The sequence below is a fragment of the Barbus barbus genome (assembly GCF_936440315.1).
Source record: "Barbus barbus genome assembly, chromosome: 18".
Classification (NCBI taxonomy): Eukaryota; Metazoa; Chordata; class Actinopteri; order Cypriniformes; family Cyprinidae; genus Barbus; species Barbus barbus.
In genome coordinates, this window is record NC_136746.1 from 29,762,866 (window position 1) to 29,783,215 (window position 20,350).

A 20,350-nucleotide genomic window follows, 5' to 3' on the forward strand; every position below is an offset into this window, starting at 1 on the left:
CGATTCATAACATGCGGTTGAACACCACTCTTTTAGACCTGCAAAGCAAACGGCGCAGGAAACAATATTCACCCTCCCCGTCTTTGTTTCCTTTTAATTGACTTTTTAACGAGGTAACGAAGCGTCGAGGCAGATAGTGAATGAATGGAAGCATCCTCTACTTCATCACTCTGTCTGAGAGAGCGGCGACTGAGCACAGAGACATTCATTATCTCACTTATTGTGTTTCTGTACATCCAGAGAGAAAACAATGCAGCTGAAGCATTGCACGAATGCCTCGTCTTGCAGCAAACTACACACGGATCCCGTATCTTAATGCTCTCTGCGTGTGAAGAGCCTGAAGAAATGAGACGAGATTAGCATTGATTTAATGCTGCATGCCTTTTTCCTTCAGAGCTTGCATATGTGTGCAACCATCCATCAGACACACAGTGAACAAACACTAGATAGAAAATCAAAGTTAGTGTCAGTTATTGTAAAGAAACAAGTACAAATATTGTACACTCAAAACATCTGACAAAAACCATCTGAATTGCTAAAACAATAGATCTAGTGTTGAAAATCAAAGCTAAAGGTATTCTGTCTTGTGCTGGTGGTAACGTTTAAAAAACATTACATGAACATCTGTAAAAAAAATTAAATAATATTTTTTGGGTTGTGTGAATGTTAAAGACAACATTAAGTGAATGGTCCATTATTTTTCAGACATTATAGGAATGTTACTTTTTTTAATGTTTTCTCAACCATCTGAAACCTTTACTTAAAAACAGAAAAAAAATTAGTTTTAGGAAATGTATTAGAAAAACATTCCTTAATGTAGTGTTTTATATGCCTATGTAGTTAAAAAAAAAATTATAAGTTTGCAAGCTATGCACAATATATTGTAGAATTATAGTAGCACACTTTATTTTGATCACATGAACTCATTATTGGTGAGATGCATGAAGTTATATTGGGGGGGGGGGAATGCATGAACAAATGCAAATAAATAAATAAAAGATTTATTATATTAAAATAAAATAAAATAAAAATATTGCTATAATTATTATTATTATTATTATTATTAATTAACTAAGGGGTAAAAATACAGAAAATAAAAACTGTCATTTTACATTTTTATTCCAGTTTCATTCCTGATAATCGTGGAATACAATATGTGTAGTGTGCAACTATTGACTATTGACCCAACTTTTCATGCATGCAAGAGATTCACAATGTGCATAGTATGGAAATAGTAGTACAGTCCAAAAATAAAAAATAAAGGACCGTTATTTTACATTTTTGTTCCACTTTTCTGTAAAAAATATCTGCACTTTTGACAGTCTGATCACATGCATAGGCGAGATGTTGTTTATATTCTGGCTGATAATTGTGGGATACAGTATGTGCATTGTGCAATGTGACTTTTGACCTGACTTTGCATGCATAACATTAATTTGCAAGTTATGCACATCATGCACACTGTAGAAATAATATTGCAGTACTCTGCATCCAAGCAGAGATGAATGAGCCAGCAGGAGGCGCTCTGCATCAAACAGACAGCGTGACCTCAGTGTCTGCGGTCAGAATACAATCACATCAGTTAACCATTATTCAAATGAAACAAAACAACAAAAAGTCGCTGTCCACATTCATCTGTCCGTTTGTAGCGTCTTTTAGCCAGCGTTACAGTAACCGTCCTCTGAGTCACGCTTCACATGTCAGGACGGAGACCGCAGATGATCAGTGTGGTCTCATGCTGTCGTCTCCGCTCAGTGTTTCAAACAGGCCCATGCTGTGATTGACAGCTCATTACCTTCAGCCAAACACAAACAATAACCTTCAATGAAGAGTGACCTTCATAAATCTCAATGCCTGCCTGCTACCTGTTCCCTGTGTGAGTCAGAGCCACTGTAATATGCTTTATATATTTCTGCATGATTTCTGCTGGTTGTTGGACAATGCCTCTTTCACACGGGAGCGCTTACTGTTTCTGCAGGTCGTTCTGACCCATGAATCATTTCATCTCTGCAGTCTTGCTCAGATGTTCATGTTATTTTTAGCAGATGAACTGGGAGCTGCTCTGCAAAATGAGTTTGGGCCCTTAAAAAATATCTGAACATCAGTGCTTTAGATTTTAAACTATCTATCCGTCTGAAAACCCCGTATAACCTTCAGACTATAAGCTTAAAATAGGCGAGGCTTCATCAAGGTGACAGTGACTTATTTATGCAGAGACATTTGTATCAAAAATATATATAAAATTGTGAAATATTATCATTTAAAATATCTGTTTTCTATGTGAATATCTGTTCAAATGAATTGTCAGCATCTTCAGTAATACATGTTCCTTCAGAAATCATTCTAATATGCAGATTTTTATCATTTTGATTATTATCAATGTTATCAATGTTGAAACAATGTTGTGTGTGTGTATATATATATATCTGACTAGTAAGCCAATTCTCAAATAACTGCAATGATGACTTTTGTTCTACCCACTTAAAAGATAGAAGTACTTGCGTTGTCCAATCTATACAGACTGTGTCTGTTCCCCGAATAGCGAGGTCAAAATATAAATTTTATGCAGGATCTAGAAAAAATCTGATCGTGATTAAATCAGAAAAACGCTAAATAAATCAACAATTTTTTTTTTTAAAGCTTGCTGGGCTCCTAAACATTAGATCACTCGCACCCAAAGCAGTTATTGTAAATGAAATGATCACAGAAAATGATTTTGATGTACTCTGCCGCCAGGGCCATATACAGATTTCCTAAAAGAATTCGCAGATTTCCTCTCAGATCTATTAGTTAATGTTGATAAACTGCTAATTGTCGGAGATTTTAACATTCACGTTGATAATACAAATGATGCGTTAGGACTTGCGTTTACTGACCTAATAAATTGTTTTGGAGTCAAGCAAAACATCACCGGGCCCACTCATCGTTTTAATCATACGCTAGATTTAATTATATCGCATGGACTTGATCTTACCGATATAGATATCGTACCTCAAAGTGATGATGTTACTGATCATTTCCTTGTATCGTGCATGCTGCGTATTACTGATATTAATTATATGGCTCCGCGTTATCGTCCGGGCAGAACTATTGTTCCAGCCACCAAAGACAGATTCACAAATAACCTGCCTGATTTATCTCAACTGCTCTGTGTACCCATAAATACGCATGAACTAGACCAAATGACTAGCAACATGGGCACTATCTTCTCTAACACATTAGAAGCTGTTGCCCCCCTAAAATTGAAAAAGGTTAGAGAAAAACGTACTGCGCCATGGTACAACAGTTATACCCATTCTCTCAAGAAAGAAACTCGCATTCTTGAGCGCAAATGGAGAAAAACTAACTTGGAGGTTTTTAGAATTGCGTGGAAAAACAGTATGTCCAGCTATAGACAGGCTCTAAAAGCTGCCAGGGTAGAGCATATCCACAAACTCATAGATAATAACCAAAACAATCCAATTTTCTTATTTAGCACAGAGCCTAGATTAACAAATAAACAGACGCCACCCGATCTAAACATTCCCTCACAGTTTAATAGTAATGACTTTATGAATTTCTTTACTGATAAAATAGATAACATCAGAAATACAATAACAAATGTAGATTCTACTGCGTCTAGTATTTCAGCTTCATTCATCGCACCCAAAGAAAAACTGCAGTGCTTTACAACTATAAGACAGGAAGAGCTAAATAAACTTATCAGTGCATCTAAACCAACAACATGTTTATTAGATCCTGTACCCACTAAATTACTGAAAGAGTTGTTACCTGTAGCAGAAGAACCGCTTCTCAATATTATTAACTCATCGTTATATTTAGGTCACGTCCCAAAACCATTCAAGCTGGCGGTTATTAAGCCTCTTATTAAGAAACCACAACTAGATTCTAATGAACTGGCAAATTACAGACCCATTTCAAATCTTCCGTTTATGTCTAAAATTTTAGAAAAAGTTGTGTCTGCTCAATTGTGCTCCTTCTTGCAAAAAAATGATCTCTATGAAGAATTTGAGTCAGGTTTCAGGCCTCACCATAGCACAGAAACTGCACTTGTTAAAATTACAAATTACTTGCTTCAGACCAAGTATGCATCTCATTGCTATTATTACTTGATCTTAGTGCTGTGTTCGACACTATAGCCCATGACATACTCATAGATTGATTACAAAACTATACTGCTATTCAAGGACAGGCTTTAAGATGGTTTAGATCCTACCTGTCCGCTCGCTACCACTTTGTTAATTTAAAAGGAGAGTCATCTCAATTATCACCAGTAAAGTATGGAGTACCACAAGGATCTGTCCTAGGTCCTCTGCTGTTTTCAATATACATGTTGCCTCTTGGTAATATTATTAGACAATATGGGATTCGTTTTCATTGTTATGCTGATGATACTCAACTATATATCTCAACAAGACCAGATGAAACTTCTAAATTATCTAAGCTAATAGATTGTGTAAAAAATGTAAAAGATTGGATGACCAATAATGTCCTCCTATTAAATTCAGATAAGACAGAGATATTACTTATTGGACCAAAAAACAGTACACAAAATCTCTTGGATTGCAATTTGCATCTAGACGGATGCACTGTTACGTCCTCTAAAGTCAAAAATCTGGGTGTTATATTAGACAGCAACTTGTCCTTTGAAAATCATATTTCCCATGTTACAAAAACAGCATTCTTCCATCTTAGAAACATTGCCAAGCTTCGAAACATGCTCCCTGTTTCTGATGCAGAAAAGCTAGTTCATGCATTCATGACCTCTAGACTGGACTATTGTAATGCACTGCTAGCTGGTTGTCCTGCATCTTCAATAAACAAGCTACAGATAGTCCAAAATGCAGCGGCTAGAGTTCTTACCAGGTCAAGAAAATATGATCATATTACTCCAATTTTACAGTCTCTGCACTGGCTACCTATTCAGTTCCGTATCATTTACAAAATATTATTACTTGCCTATAAGGCCCTAAATGGTTTAGCTCCTGAGTACCTAACTTGTCTTCTACCACGCTACAATCCAACCCGCTCCTTAAGGTCGCAAAACTCTGGACTTTTGGTAGTACCTAGGATAGCAAAGTCCACTAAAGGAGGTAGAGCTTTTTCACATTTGGCTCCCAAACTCTGGAATAGCCTTCCTGATAACGTTCGGGGTTCAGATACACTCTCTCTGTTTAAATCTAGATTAAAGACACATCTCTTTAGCCAAGCATTCACATAATGCATTTTATAATCTTGTACTGCAGTTATATCTGATCAGACGTACATTATTATTATTCTTTAACAAATAATTTTTGCTTAGATGGAACAGCAGCTACGCTAATTATGTCTCTATTTGTTTCTCTGAATTACAGAAGCTTCAGTCTGGATCCAACCCTTAAATGATCTGAGATGACCGAACACCTGAGAAAAGATGATGCCAACCCCTCAGAGGATGCCAACGCTCAGGCAACATACAGAATTACCTAATGTTGCCATAAGTTAAATATATTAAGGTTCTGCAATATATACATATATTGTGGAAACTTAAATTCCTGTAGAGCTGCTTTGCAACGATTTGTATCGTAAAAAGTGTTATACAGTCAATTATTATCTTCCATCTTTTTCCAAATTCAACTTTTGCCCTTTTTTAAATTGTCAGAGAGAAAAATCTTAGAGATTTTATTGGATGTATATTGTTGTACATTTTTAATCAACATTAAGTGTTTAGGTTGGACTGTATCTGAAAGTACATGTGTTAGTTTTGAAGTTTTATCCATTTTTTAATAGCCTTCAGTAGTTCATAATAAATAAATGGTCTTTTTGTGAAGTACAAATGATTTCATGTAGCCAATTAAAAAAGCTGTCAAACTCCCAAAACCGTTTCCCGTCCAGAACTCCCCACATTCCCTGCAGTGATTCATGCTTGATGCTTTAGTAGAGACACATCACAGCGACCGCTCAAGCGTCTCAGTAATCACAGATGCCGCTGACCTCTGACCTCTCGCCCGTCCTGCTCCTGCGCTCTGACCTTCAGCGGATCTCAGCGCTCTCCTCCCTTTGCACACACACACACACACACACACACACACAAACGCTCTCTCACACACACACACACACACACTCACACACTTGTCGCTGTTGTACTCTCACACACACACACACACACACTTGTCGCTCTCGTACTCTCTCTCACACACACACACACACACACACACTCTCTCTCTCTCTCACACACACACACACACACACACACTTGTCGCTCTCGTACTCTCACACACTTGCCGCTCTCATACTCTCTCACACACACTTTCTCTCTCTCTCACACACACACACACACTCACACACTTGTCGTTCTCGTACTCTCTCTCTCACACACTCACACACTTGTCGCTCTCGTACTCTCTCACACACACACACACACTCGTCGCTCTCATACTCTCTCACACACACTTTCTCTCTCTCTCACACACACACACACACTCACACACTTGTCGTTCTCGTACTCTCTCTCTCACACACTCACACACTTGTCGCTCTCGTACTCTCTCACACACACACACACACTCGTCGCTCTCGTACTCTCTCACACACACACACACTCACACTCACACACTTGTCGTTCTCGTACTCTCTCTCTCACACACACACACACTCGTCGCTCTCGTACTCTCTCACACACACACACACTCACACTCACACACTTGTCGTTCTCGTACTCTCTCTCTCACACACTCACACACTTGTCGTTCTCGTACTCTCTCTCTCACACACTCACACACTCGTCGCTCTCGTACTCTCTCACACACACACACACACACTCACACTCACACACTTGTCGTTCTCGTACTCTCTCTCTCACACACTCACACACTTGTCGCTCTCGTACTCTCTCACACACACACACACACTCGTCGCTCTCGTACTCTCTCACACACACACACACTCACACACTTGTCGTTCTCGTACTCTCTCTCTCACACACTCACACACTCGTCGCTCTCGTACTCTCTCACACACACACACACACTCGTCGCTCTCGTACTCTCTCACACACACTCACACTCACACACTTGTCGTTCTCGTACTCTCTCTCTCACACACTCACACACTCGTCGCTCTCGTACTCTCTCACACACACACACACTCACACTCACACACTTGTCGTTCTCGTACTCTCTCTCTCACACACTCACACACTCGTCGCTCTCGTACTCTCTCACACACACACACACTCACACTCACACACTTGTCGTTCTCGTACTCTCTCTCTCACACACTCACACACTTGTCGCTCTCGTACTCTCTCACACACACACACACACTCGTCGCTCTCGTACTCTCTCACACACACACACACTCACACTCACACACTTGTCGTTCTCGTACTCTCTCTCTCACACACTCACACACTTGTCGCTCTCGTACTCTCTCACACACACACACACTCACACTCACACACTTGTCGCTCTCGTACTCTATCAGACACACACTTTCTCTCTCACACACACACACTCACACACATGTCGCTCTCGTACTCTCTCTCACTCACACACACGTTTGTTTTTGTGAAAAGTGGGGACATTACTTAGGCGTAATGATTTTTATAAGCGTTTTGAAAAGTGGGGACATGGGTCAATGTCCTGAAAAGTCACCTTCACCTTGTAATACCTGTCATACCTGTGTCATTATACACATTTATTTCAATTGTCCTCATTTGTCACAAAAACGCACACACAAACACACACACACACACACACTTTCTCTCTCTCTCACACACGCATGCACACACTCTCTCTTTCTCTCTCTCTCTCACACACACACACACACTTTCTCTCTCACACACGCATGCACACACTCTCTCTTTCTCTCTCTCTCTCACACACACACACACACACACACACACACACTCACACTCACACACTTGTCGCTCTCGTACTCTATCACACACACACTTTCTCTCTCATACACACACACACACACACACACACACACTTGTCACTCTCGTACTCACACACTCTCTCTCTCTCACACACATTCTTGTTCTCTCCCCCAGTGTTTCTCATGCAGCGCTGCTCTCAGGGAGTCGTTGTGACCCTGAGCCTCGCTCACCTGCTCCCGCTGACGTCTGCTCTTATCGGCCGCTGCTCACACTCGGCTCTAATCAAAACTCCCATATCACGTCTAGTTTAATCAGCTGACCATTTTAAAACAAGCTGAAGTTACACTGGAAAAAGATACATGAACAAAGGCTGTTCTGTAAAAATGCTTAAATTACAGTGCCTTGCAAATATATTCATACCCCTTCTTTTTTTTCCACGTTTTATGTTGCTGCCTTATGTTAACTATTTAAATAATTTTTTTTTTTTACATCATTACACCATATTGACAAAGCAAAAACATAATTGTCACAACTTTATAAATTACAAATAAAAAAAACTGAAATAAGTACATTGCATAAGTATTCATACCCTTAACCAAATATTTAGCTGAAGCACCTTTACAGCGTCAAGTCTTTTTTTGTTTGATGCGACAAGCTTTGCTCATCATCATTTGGCAATTATCTGGCATGTGTCTCCTCATCTCTTCACCTCTCAAGCTCTGTCAGGTTGGATGAGGGCAGATGCACATTTGATTGGGTTCAAGCCCAGGCTGTGGCTCGGCCACTCAAAGACATTCACAGAGTTGAAGCCACTTCAACTTCATTTATTATAGCATGATTATTTACACAAATTATTGTTTTATTTATTATTTTATATATTTATATTTTTACTAATAGGACTAATTGGATGGAAAGTGATATTGAGGGCACAGGGGAAATTAATCATTTTGCCTATAAATTAATTAGCAGCTTAATCAGTCAAAAAAACAGGCTTTTAGTTTGAAATCATTTTGATTAGATGTAAAAAATTATGAAATATTTTTAATTAAATTTTCAGTTTTTTGTTGTCAAAGTTAGTGCAGCACCTGGAGACACGAACATCCACTCCAACCAAATAATTTATAATTCAGTTTAATATTTTATCCATTATCGGACCTGAAGATGCAGCGCATGGCAGGAATGACCCGAGAAAGCAAGACATTAAGAAGGGGAAATGAGCTAGAAAACAATCAAATAAATGAATTAAACAAAGACGAACATGAAGAACAGAAGGAACGAGCCCTTCCTGAACGCACTGCGAGTCTTCAATGTTTGATTCATTAACGTTTGATCTTTAATTGTAGCATTACACTGTAATTAGCGGAGATCAAACCTGCACATCGTGTCTGTTTAATATGGGATGTTCTGTGGGAGTAATACAATAGAGCTCAGAATTCAGCATTAATTGATTCATAATTGCTGTCAAGAGGGTTTAACTCATTTCTGATCTTTAATGCAAGTAATCGGCATGAATAAGCTGTTATTTCTGTTCACTTCCCCAGCACCTTGACTTTATTATATTATCAGTGAACATGTCAGTCTCTGTCAGAGAGAAGTGCCTGCAGATGCTCTGCTGATTTAAACAGTCCCTTACAGTAAAAATACCTTTAAATATATATATATCAAAAAAATGGCTAAAACTATATTTGCTAAAATGTTTCAAAATATATTTAAATATCAAAAGAATAGGAAATGACATTTTTCTCAAACAAATGAAGCTATAAGGACCATATTATGTGAATAGATCTTCTATCAATATAAGACATTTTTTGTATATTTCTGAAAAAAAACAAACATTTTTATTAGTTTCAGTTTTAGTAATTTTAATACTTTAACAAAGTTTTTTTTTTTTGTCAGTTAGTTTCCAAAAAAAAAAACATTTCTGATATTTCTAGTTAAATTCCTAGTTAATTCAAACTATTTTTTGTTCATATTTTTTTCAGCTTTATTTTAATTAATAAAAATTATTTTTAATACTTTTAGTTAACAACAACACTGGTTCAGACGTTTTAATTTCATTATTTCATAACTTGATTATTTAAACAGTGACAAAAATTAATAGGTTGTTCATAAAAACTTGAAGTTTACTCGAGTAAATTATTTTTATTATTACTGTTTTTTTTTTTTTTTACTTCATTTTTATTCACATTTCCATTTTTTTATTCTTTATATATATATATAATTTGTAATGTTCATTCATTCATTCAGGCCTGATTTATTTATTTATTTTGCCCTGAAATGCATTTTTAAATATATGTTGGTATATGAAGGGGGAAACTAAATATATTTTCTATTTCAAAAATATATTTTATTGAGCTTCTCTGTTTACTACATATATTTAAAATATATTTTGGTGCATGAAGGGGGAAACTACATATATTTTTTATTTATAAATATTTAAAAATATTTTATTGAGGTTATTGTTTATTTGTCCAGAAAATATATATTTGATACTAAATATATTTTCGATTTTAAAAATATATTTCATTGAACTTCACTGTAAACTATATACAGTATATTTAGAATAGATTTTATAGCCATATGAGAATTAATGCATTAATGCACTGGCCTTGTAATCATGATCTTTTAGTCCATAGCAACGCCCTAGCAACCACCCACAGTGCTTTTGCCTCTGAATACTAATGTCTGAGATTTAAGACGACTCCGAGGAGTCTCCTGCGCCTCTCTATTATCATCAGCTGTCTGTTCTCCAGCTGAAATCATTACAGCAGCTAAAAACGCTCAACTCCACAAAAATATCATAATTAATATGCTAACTATGTTGTTGGTTATATGTCTCTGAGGGAGTCCCGGGGCCCGGCTCACAGGGACGCCTCCATCCACACTGACTTTGAAGTGGTAATTCAGTCCAGGACCTGAGGGAGAACCTCGAACTGAAATGTCTTTGACAAGCCTGACAGGTTTAGAGGTTTGTGCTGTACCTGCAGGCCGAGAGACACTCACACACAGAGAGAGAGAGAGAGAGAGAGAGAGAGAGAGAAAGAGAGAGAGACACAGAGAGAGAGACAGAGAGAGAGAGAGAGAGAGAGAGAGAGACACAGAGAGAGACACAGAGAGAGAGAGAGAGAGAGAGAGAGAGAGAGAGAGAGAGAGAGAGAGACACAGAGAGAGAGAGAGAGAGAGAGAGAGAGAGAGAGACACAGAGAGAGACACAGAGAGAGAGAGAGACACAGAGAGAGAGAGAGAAATGCCTAAAATCAAAAGAATACGAAATGCCATTTTTCTCAAGTAATAAGGACCACAAGAGTCCTAAAAATTAATGATGCAATGATTTTAATTAGCAAAAAATTAAGCAAATACTAACTTTTTTTTTTGCCCTGAAATAAATATTTTTTGTAAAAAAGATGAATATATTAAAATGTATTATTTATAAATATAGTGTTATGAAAAATATAATATTTCATATTTCATTGAGCTTTACTGTTAACAACATATATTACAAATATATTTAATCCAGATTTTTAAATTTTTTTATTTAGTATTTTAGTATATTTTAGTATATGAAGGTTGACACTAAATATATTTCCTATTTGAAAAAAAATATATTTTTCTTTTTTATTGAACTTCGCAGATTACACAGAAAACATATGCTTAGAGAACATTTAACATATATTTTGTCCAGGAAGAAAATTGCCCCAGAAATACATTTTTTAAATATATTTCAGTAGAAGGTTGCTAAAAAAATAAGCATTTTCATTGAGCTTCACTGTTTACAACATTCATTTAGAATACATTTAAACTATGTTTTGTCCAGAAATAAATATTTTTTTCCCCTGAAATTAATTTTGAATTCTGACCAATATAGTTTGGACAGATTTTTTTATTTTTTTTTGAGAAATTTGAGAAATAAAGCCTTTTTAGGATCATAAGAGCCCTAAAAATGAATGAGGCAATGATTTAATTGAGCAAATAATGTATTTATGTTTATATTCCATAATGATTCTAAATATTTTTCCATGCAATTAATTTTTTCTTTTGATTTTGTTTGAATTTTGACTTGCTCTTGACTGGCCTGCATGAGATTCACTCGTAGCGAGACGCTGCTGGATCTCTGTTTAGCACATGATGACATCAAGCCCTGAATTACCGAGAGAGCGAGACTTTCTCATCTCAGAGATGTTTAGGTGAACGTGTGATTATTGTCTAGACGCTGGTGTAGAAATGAAATCAAGAACAAGATCATGTTGAGAAAATATAGGAGCGTTTAAGAGACAGATTCAGGTTTCTGAATCTGCATCATTTTCTCTTCAATAACGTCACTTTACTTCATCATGCTTCAAGTCTCAATGTGTAAAAAAACCTACACCGTAAAACATATGACCAATAAGTTATGATGTTTGTACATTAATTTTAAGGCAGCAACTTATAATTATTTTTATTTATTTTTTTACAATGAATGCATGTCTGTAAAAAGTTAAAATTATATTTTTCTTAAAAAAAAAAAGGAAAAAAATGTGTGTGTGTGTGTATATATATATATATATATATGATTTTTCTCAAAAGTGGTGTCTGTCATGAAAATGTCTTAAACATAATAAATACATTTTGATAACTTTGATAATCTAATCTAATTTTTATATATTTTGATCTATTTATACATTTAACATGAAAATATTAATAATCTTTTTAATATTTTCAACTTTAAGATATATAATTCGTTTTTATCAAACCTTTAAAATTGATTAAATATGTAAGTATATTATTAAATTCACATAATTTTATATTTTAAAAGTTACGGTATATTTAATATATTTATAGTTCTTTATTTTCTGGGATTTTCAATGTTTGTCATGCAACTGTCTCAATGAAAGAAAAATGCTTAATGGTCCTAAAAATAGTTTTGTTTTATATAATTCCAACATACTTTCTTGTGATTTTGGGTGAATGTCATGAAACCCGTCAAAAACACAAATCACTGATATACTGATAATGAAAGCGTTGAGAATCATCTCTGGTGTCTTTCTAATCTCTCTTCTGTCAGACGGGAGGATTGTTGTCTCAGCAGATGTCATCTACTTTACCATACCTTGTGACTGACTCTCTCTCACACACACACACACACACACTCACACACTCACACACACACACACACGCACACACAGCCGTGGCCTCGTTCTGTCAGCCTCCCACGGCTGCTGCTGATTGGCTGTTGTAAGGCGAGTCCTGGGACTCTTCATCTCCTGAAGCTCCAAACACATCCGGATATGAACGTAAAACTCTGCACCTCCTGCAGCCCGAGACAGAAGAGAACGAGAGACCACTCCAACACTGCACTGTGTTCAATATATACAGCAGCTCGGGGCTAGTTGTCACGTGGGGAAGTTGTCAGGTCTATATCTTTACAGTTAAAAGTTCAGTTGCAAAACAAATAACACTTTATGTTCATATGAGCCTTTATATGTTGCTCCAAATGTTATTATTTATTCATTTATTTATTCATTTGAGAGTTCTGTCCAGAAAAGAAAGTCCATAATAGCAGATTTTATTCATAGCTCAGAAAGAAAGAAATATATTTTTCAAAAAGTGTATTTATATTATATATATCCTCATATATTTTGGGGCATTTTAAAATATATTTTCAATGTTAATATATTTGCATTGTCCAAAAATATATTTTACGATTCATCCCAAATGTACTTTAAGATTACAAATCGGCATCTGAAGGGTTAAATGTAATTTTTTTAAACCCCTGCTGTTTATTTAGCATGTATTATACATGTATTTTAGACAGAGTTTTTTTTATACATTTTAATTTAATTTAATTTATTTTCCATATGTGTGTATATATATATATATATATATATATATATATATATATATAATTTATTTATTTTTTCTTATTTTTCTGAAAGGAAAAAACTATATATATATATATATATATATATATATATATATTATTATTATTATTTTACGATTGAAAACGTTTTATTTGCCTGTCCCTTGCAGTACGTTTTGTAATATATTTCAGCATTTAAAGGGTTAAATGTAATTTATTTTATTTTATAATATATAATAACATATTATATTATATTTTACTTAGTTGAGTTGTGCTGTTTATTTAGCATATATTCCACTTTTATTTCTTTTTTTGCCATAATAAAACACAGTCACAATCACTTTCTTTCATGGCTCAGAAAAGTGGGAAAAACATATTGCTGATACAGATATTGTGACAACTTACCCCATATAGTCAGCATGCCCCTCCGTGGTGTTCAACGTGTTGAACAGCTTCCTGTTTCCCTGGAAGGTAATGATGGAGATATTAGCAGTTTTGTGTGTTAAACTTTTGTGTCAAAACAGAATAATAATTGGAGTTTAAAAAAAAATGTGTCTCTCTTATTATACATACAGACAGTATCCGTATACACACAGAATACAACACAACAAACCGATTAAAACTCTGACTTCATTTTTGAGAAGAAACATTTCTGATGTTTCACTCACATGATACAAAAGTAGCATCTGAACATTCCTAACAGTGCTACACAGTAACATGAGCGACCCTGAATGCTACAGTAATGCATGAATGTGACTTTAGTAACGTTTGTGCTTGAGACACAGACGCTGCTCCTAATGAAGACTGTCTTTTGTTTTTTCTGTTTATCTGTTTTCGTCGGCTCTGAATGAGCAAAGGTGAAGCGTGAGCTTAATGAAGCCTGATGAAGGTTTGATGCTCAGTGCTTATGAATCCTTGAAAGCTTTTAGTCCATCATCAGGACTGTCCCGTAACACTGAGGATCTGTGGGTGTAAATGCACCTGACAACCTCCAATCACACACATTTCACCGAACAAACATCTCACAGCGACTGAGGCGGCAAAAACATGTTTTCAGCCTGACCTTGAGCAACAGAGATAATCAGAGTCAGACTAAACACAGTCCTGTCCTGCTCTATAATGACAAACACACAGACATCCTCACAACATACACTCACACACATCAACGTATAGCACATGATGATGATGAATGATTTCCTGAGAATCACTGCAGTTTGTGAGAAGAAAGAGTTTGAGGTGATTGAGAAAAAACAGCTATTGTCTCAAAATGGTGAAAGTCTCAATACGAACTATTTCTCATCAAATGATCAGAGCTTTATTTCTAATTGCCTGACAACTATGTGTCATTTATGGTGTAAAAAAAAAAATCTGGCCAATATATATATGAATAATATGCATTAAAAAAACAGGACGTCTTAAGAAAGTATATATTTCACATAAAAAAGACATATTTAGCCCTTAAAATGCCAAAATATATTATAAAATTTACTTCAAGAGTCAAGATAATAAAAAAAATTAAAATGGGCGAATCTTGAAAAATATATTTTGGAGACTATAAATATATTTACATTACATTTATATCATATTTAACCCTTCAAATGTTGACCTATAATATAAAATGTACTTCAAGGAGCAAGAAAAATTTGGGATGAGTCTTAAAATATATTTTGGAAAATATGAAGATATTTACTTGAAAATGTATATTTTCTAAAAAAAAAAACAATTCAAGAAATTACATTTTTTCATATTGAAAAATAAATTACGTTTAACCCTTCAAATGTTCAAATATATTCAAATATATAAGTATATAAAAATACTTCAAGGGGCAAGAAAATAAATTCCAATCATAAAATAAATTTTGGATGGATTTTAAAATAAACATAAAAAATATATGCTAAATAAACAGTAAGGTTTAAGAATTATATGCATATATCAGTGTTGAGATATATATAAAATATACTTCAAAGGGCATGAAAATAGACATTTCCAAATATTTTAAAAAAGGTCAATCTTAAAATGTATTTTGTAGAATATAAATATAATTACATTAAAATGTATTTTATATATATTTATATATATTAATAGCTGTATTAATAGCTGTAACTATGCAAGAGCAGCCTCGGGGGACTAAAAACAGAAGTAAAGTGGGATAAAAGTGAAAGTGATCTTTCTGGACACACAGTTTAAAGAGTTTAATGATGGACGAGAGTGAAGTGCTTTGCTGCTTGTGGATGTTGACTTCAGACGGCAGTATTTATTGCAAAGCCGCAGAAAAACAGACATTCCTGCTGCGCTCGGCATATCTGTACTTCTGTTGTGAAATCTGGCAAAACACTGACGAGGAATAAAAAACTGCCCAGAGGTTAGAGAGAAAGAGAGTTTACAGCTATATGAGTGTAAACATCTGTACTTTTAATACTTTCATTCAGCAAGGACACGATTGAATTGATCGAAAGTGACAGTAAAGACAATTATAATGTTACAAAAAAAATTATATTTCAAATTATATGCTGTTCAACGTGTTACTTCTGTTAGTCCCCCGAGGCTGCTCAGAGGTTCCTCTTGCATAGTTCAGAAGAGTGGACAAAATATAGATACAGATATTAATATATATATATATATATATATATATATATATAAAATACATGTTAATGTAATTATATTTATATTCTACAAAATACATTTTAAGATTGACCTTTTTTTAAATGTCTATTTTCATGCCCTTTCAAGTATATTTTATATATCTCAACACTGATATATGCATATAATTCTTAAACCTTACTGTTTATTTAGCATATATTTTTTATATTTATTTTAAAATCCATCCAAAATGTATTTTATGATTGGAATTTATTTTCTTGCCCCTTGAAGTATTTTTATATACTTTTGAATATATTTGAACATTTGAAGGGTTAAACGTAATTTATTTTTCAATATGAAAAAATGAACTTTCTATTCATCTGTGAATCCTGAAAAAAATGAAATGTATAATGGTTTCCACAAAAATATTGTGCAGCACAACTGTGTTCAACATTGATAATAATCAGAAATGTTTGTTGAGCAGTAAATCAGTATATTATAATGATTTCTGAAGATCATGTGACACTGAAGACTGCAGTAATGATGCTGAAAATACAGCTTTGATCACAGAAATAAATTACAGTTTAACACAAATTCATATACAAAACAGCTGTTTTAAATTGTAATAATATTTTTTTGATCAAATAAATACAGCCTTGGTGAACAGAAGAGACTCTTTCAAAAACATTATAAATCTTACCAACCCCAAACGTTTGAATGGTAGTGTATAATAAAAGATAATAAAATAAAAATGTAATTAAACTATATTAAGTAAAATGTTATTGCTCAAATGTTGTTCTTGTGTCTTACGAGTCTTAATGCAGTTCTCATTTGTTTCTCAGTCATCTTTGTTTCAGATGTGCCAGCTAAAAAAAAAAACAGACAAATAAGTCAATAGTTGCCGTATGGTAAGAATAACATCTCAGATCATCACGTCTGAAAATAGGAATAAAAAAAAAAAAAAAAAAAAAAAAAAAACCTAAAAAGTGGAATAATTTAGTGAGAACGTGAAGTGACATACGGCCAGGTAAGGTGACCCATACTCGGAATTCGTGCTCTGCATTTAACCCATCCAACGTACACACACACACACACACACACACACACATGTTGGTTTTTGTGGTTTATGGGGACTCTCCATAGGCGTAATGGTTTTTATACTGAACAAACTGTGTGTGCTATTGCCCTACACCTAAACTTAGTCCTCACAGGAGACTTTGTGCATTTTTAGATTTTCAAAAAAACACCATTTAGTAAGTTTTTTTTTAAGTCTTTTGAATTACGGGGACATAGGCAGTGTCCTCATAAACCACCTTCATATTGTAATACCTCTGTCATACCCATGTCATTATACAAATTTGTGTCCTCATAAACCACATAAACATGCACACACACACACACACACACACACACACACACACACACACACACACACACAGAGCAGTGGGCAGCATTTATGCTGCGGCGCTCGGGGAGCAGTTGGGGGTTCGGTGTCTTGCTCAAGGGCACCTCAGTCGTGGTATTGAGGGTGGAGAGAGCGCTGGACATTCACTCCCCCCACCTACAATCCCTGCCGGCCCGAGACTCGAACCCACAACCTTTGGATTACGAGTCCAACTCTCTAACCATTAGGCCACGACTTCCCAATTTAATTTAAATGTGCTGAATTGTTATAAAATAAATACATAAATGCATACAGAATTTCATAAATATATAATGCATAAATACAAATATTAACAAATAAACTCGTCAGTAAGTAAATGAGTAAATAATTGCATGAATAAATAAATGATGCATAAAAGCATAAACAAGTCAGTAAATAAATGCATAAAAGCATAAAAAACAAATAAACAAACAAAAAAATTGATTAAATAATTGATTTATTCATTAATATAATCTTTTGACACTGGGGTAATACCTGGACGTGAACATGTTTTTGTCATGTCCTCCTATAGGCTTGTGATATACACTTGTACGTTACACTTACAACTTAATAAAAGCACATCATGTTCCCTCAACAACAATAAATATCTGACTAAAGAATATTTACAGTCATCTTAAATGAAAAGCATCAGCTATAACGCATGAACGCCGAGACCCGGGTCAAAACACTCCAACACTCGCTCGTATTTCTCCCTGTTGAGCTCAGTGTTAACCTTGACATGCCTGAGCGCTCTGAGTGTGTGTGTGTGTGTGTGTATGTGTGTCCTCATCCCCCTCCAGCAGGCCTTGTCTGGGTCCTTGAGAGTGTTGAATCATGGGAGAGGAGCTTTTCTCCTCTGAGACCCTGACAGATAAGAAATACTGGATCCGCCAGGAACGCTGCGTCCCAAACCTCCTCAGACCATCTGCGGGACAAACGCAGCCCTGCCAGCCAATGCCAGCCCTCACACGTCTCACAATGCCTTGTTTTTGTGCCGAGCTGAAGATTACAGGAGCCGGGTGAGGAGGAGGAGGAGGAGAGGAGGGCCGAGACTCAGTTACTGTGTCTTCCTCAAACATCTTCAAGGTCTCGCCTGAGGAATAAAATCCCAGAGGAAGAGTTTTCTGGAGGAGACGCTCCTGCTGCGGCGGCGGGTAAGACATGCTTCATTTCAGCCTCAATATGTGCTTCTTCCTTCACTTTCTGATGATTAGAACAGGGTTTGATTGTGCATGCATTTAGTTTGACCATTGCAGAAAACTTTGTGAACGAGGGAAGCGTATGCACAACTATTTTATAATGCTTTAGCAATATAAAGCCTTTTTACTGCACTATTAATAAAATAAAGTTAAATGGTTGGATTACAACAAGATTAACTAGCAAAAGCTTATATGTTTATGATTTTTAAATTAATTGTTTATGAGTTTGTTATTTTTTAAACTAAACAAATAGGTCATTAATTGGTATTAATGGTTCCTTTTCGATTAAACTTTTCTATTGCACAAACATTTCACTTTAATAAAATAAAGTAAAAAAAAAAAAAAAAAATAACAACATAATATTATTAATAATAGAATTATTCTTAGTCAAACGCTTGTTGCTGTTTATTATTTAATTATTTACTACACTCTAAAAAAATAAAGGTTATTTAAAATAAAAATATGAAAAATAGTCTAATGTTTGTTGTTCATGAGTTTACTCTTGTAGTACAAATAAATAAAATATTATAATTAATATAATTATCATTAGTCAGCGGTTTGTTGCTAGTTTATTATTATCTAACACTCTAAAAAATAAAGGTTATTTAAAATAAAATATAAAATAAAATAGTCAAAAGTTTGTTGTTCATGAGTTTGCTATTATTTAACTATCAAATCAAATCAAATTAAATAAAAGTAATTTTAGTGGGAAAATGTTTTTTTTTTAAATGTTTTGCACACTAAGAAATATTGTTGTTTTTAGAATTGATCACTGACAGGTTCTTTTATGGCATTGGGCATAACTTGTGAGGTTGCACTGTATGTTTTTCTCATGCTGAGCGCTGTAATGATGTTTTACTAATGTGTTTCTCACTGTCTCTCTCGTCAGAGGTCTCCCGTCCGGCCGATTCCACTCGCTGTTCCTTTTTCCTATGCATATACCTCTTTGAGATGTAGCTTTAAAGAGGCATAGGGCATGGGAAAATGGGGCGGCAGAGGTTTGCCACCTGCCATCGGCGTTCAGCGCACCGCGGGATCATTAAAATTAATGATGCTGACATCCACTGAAAATGTGTTTAATCTTCGGTTTTAGATGCAAAATAAAAGTCAATGTGAGTTCCTCTGGTGTGTTTAATTGAATAAAGTGGGTTGCAAGGATCCTCAAGTGTGTTTGGCCTTCATTTTCTGTGCATGAGTTGTTTGGTTTGCATGATTACAGTCTTCTTTTGACAATGTCTAAATGAAAAGATCCCTTTTCTGCTCTCAGATCCATCAAAATTCATTACATGAAATCATAATAAATGCATATAACATTTTAAAAACTTGATGCACCACATAAGACTGGTTTATGTGCATATATGTATGAATGCATTACTAATATATAGAACCTCATATATTGACCAACATGGTAAAAATGCAAATTCAAATAAATTTCAATAAGTAAAAGTTGA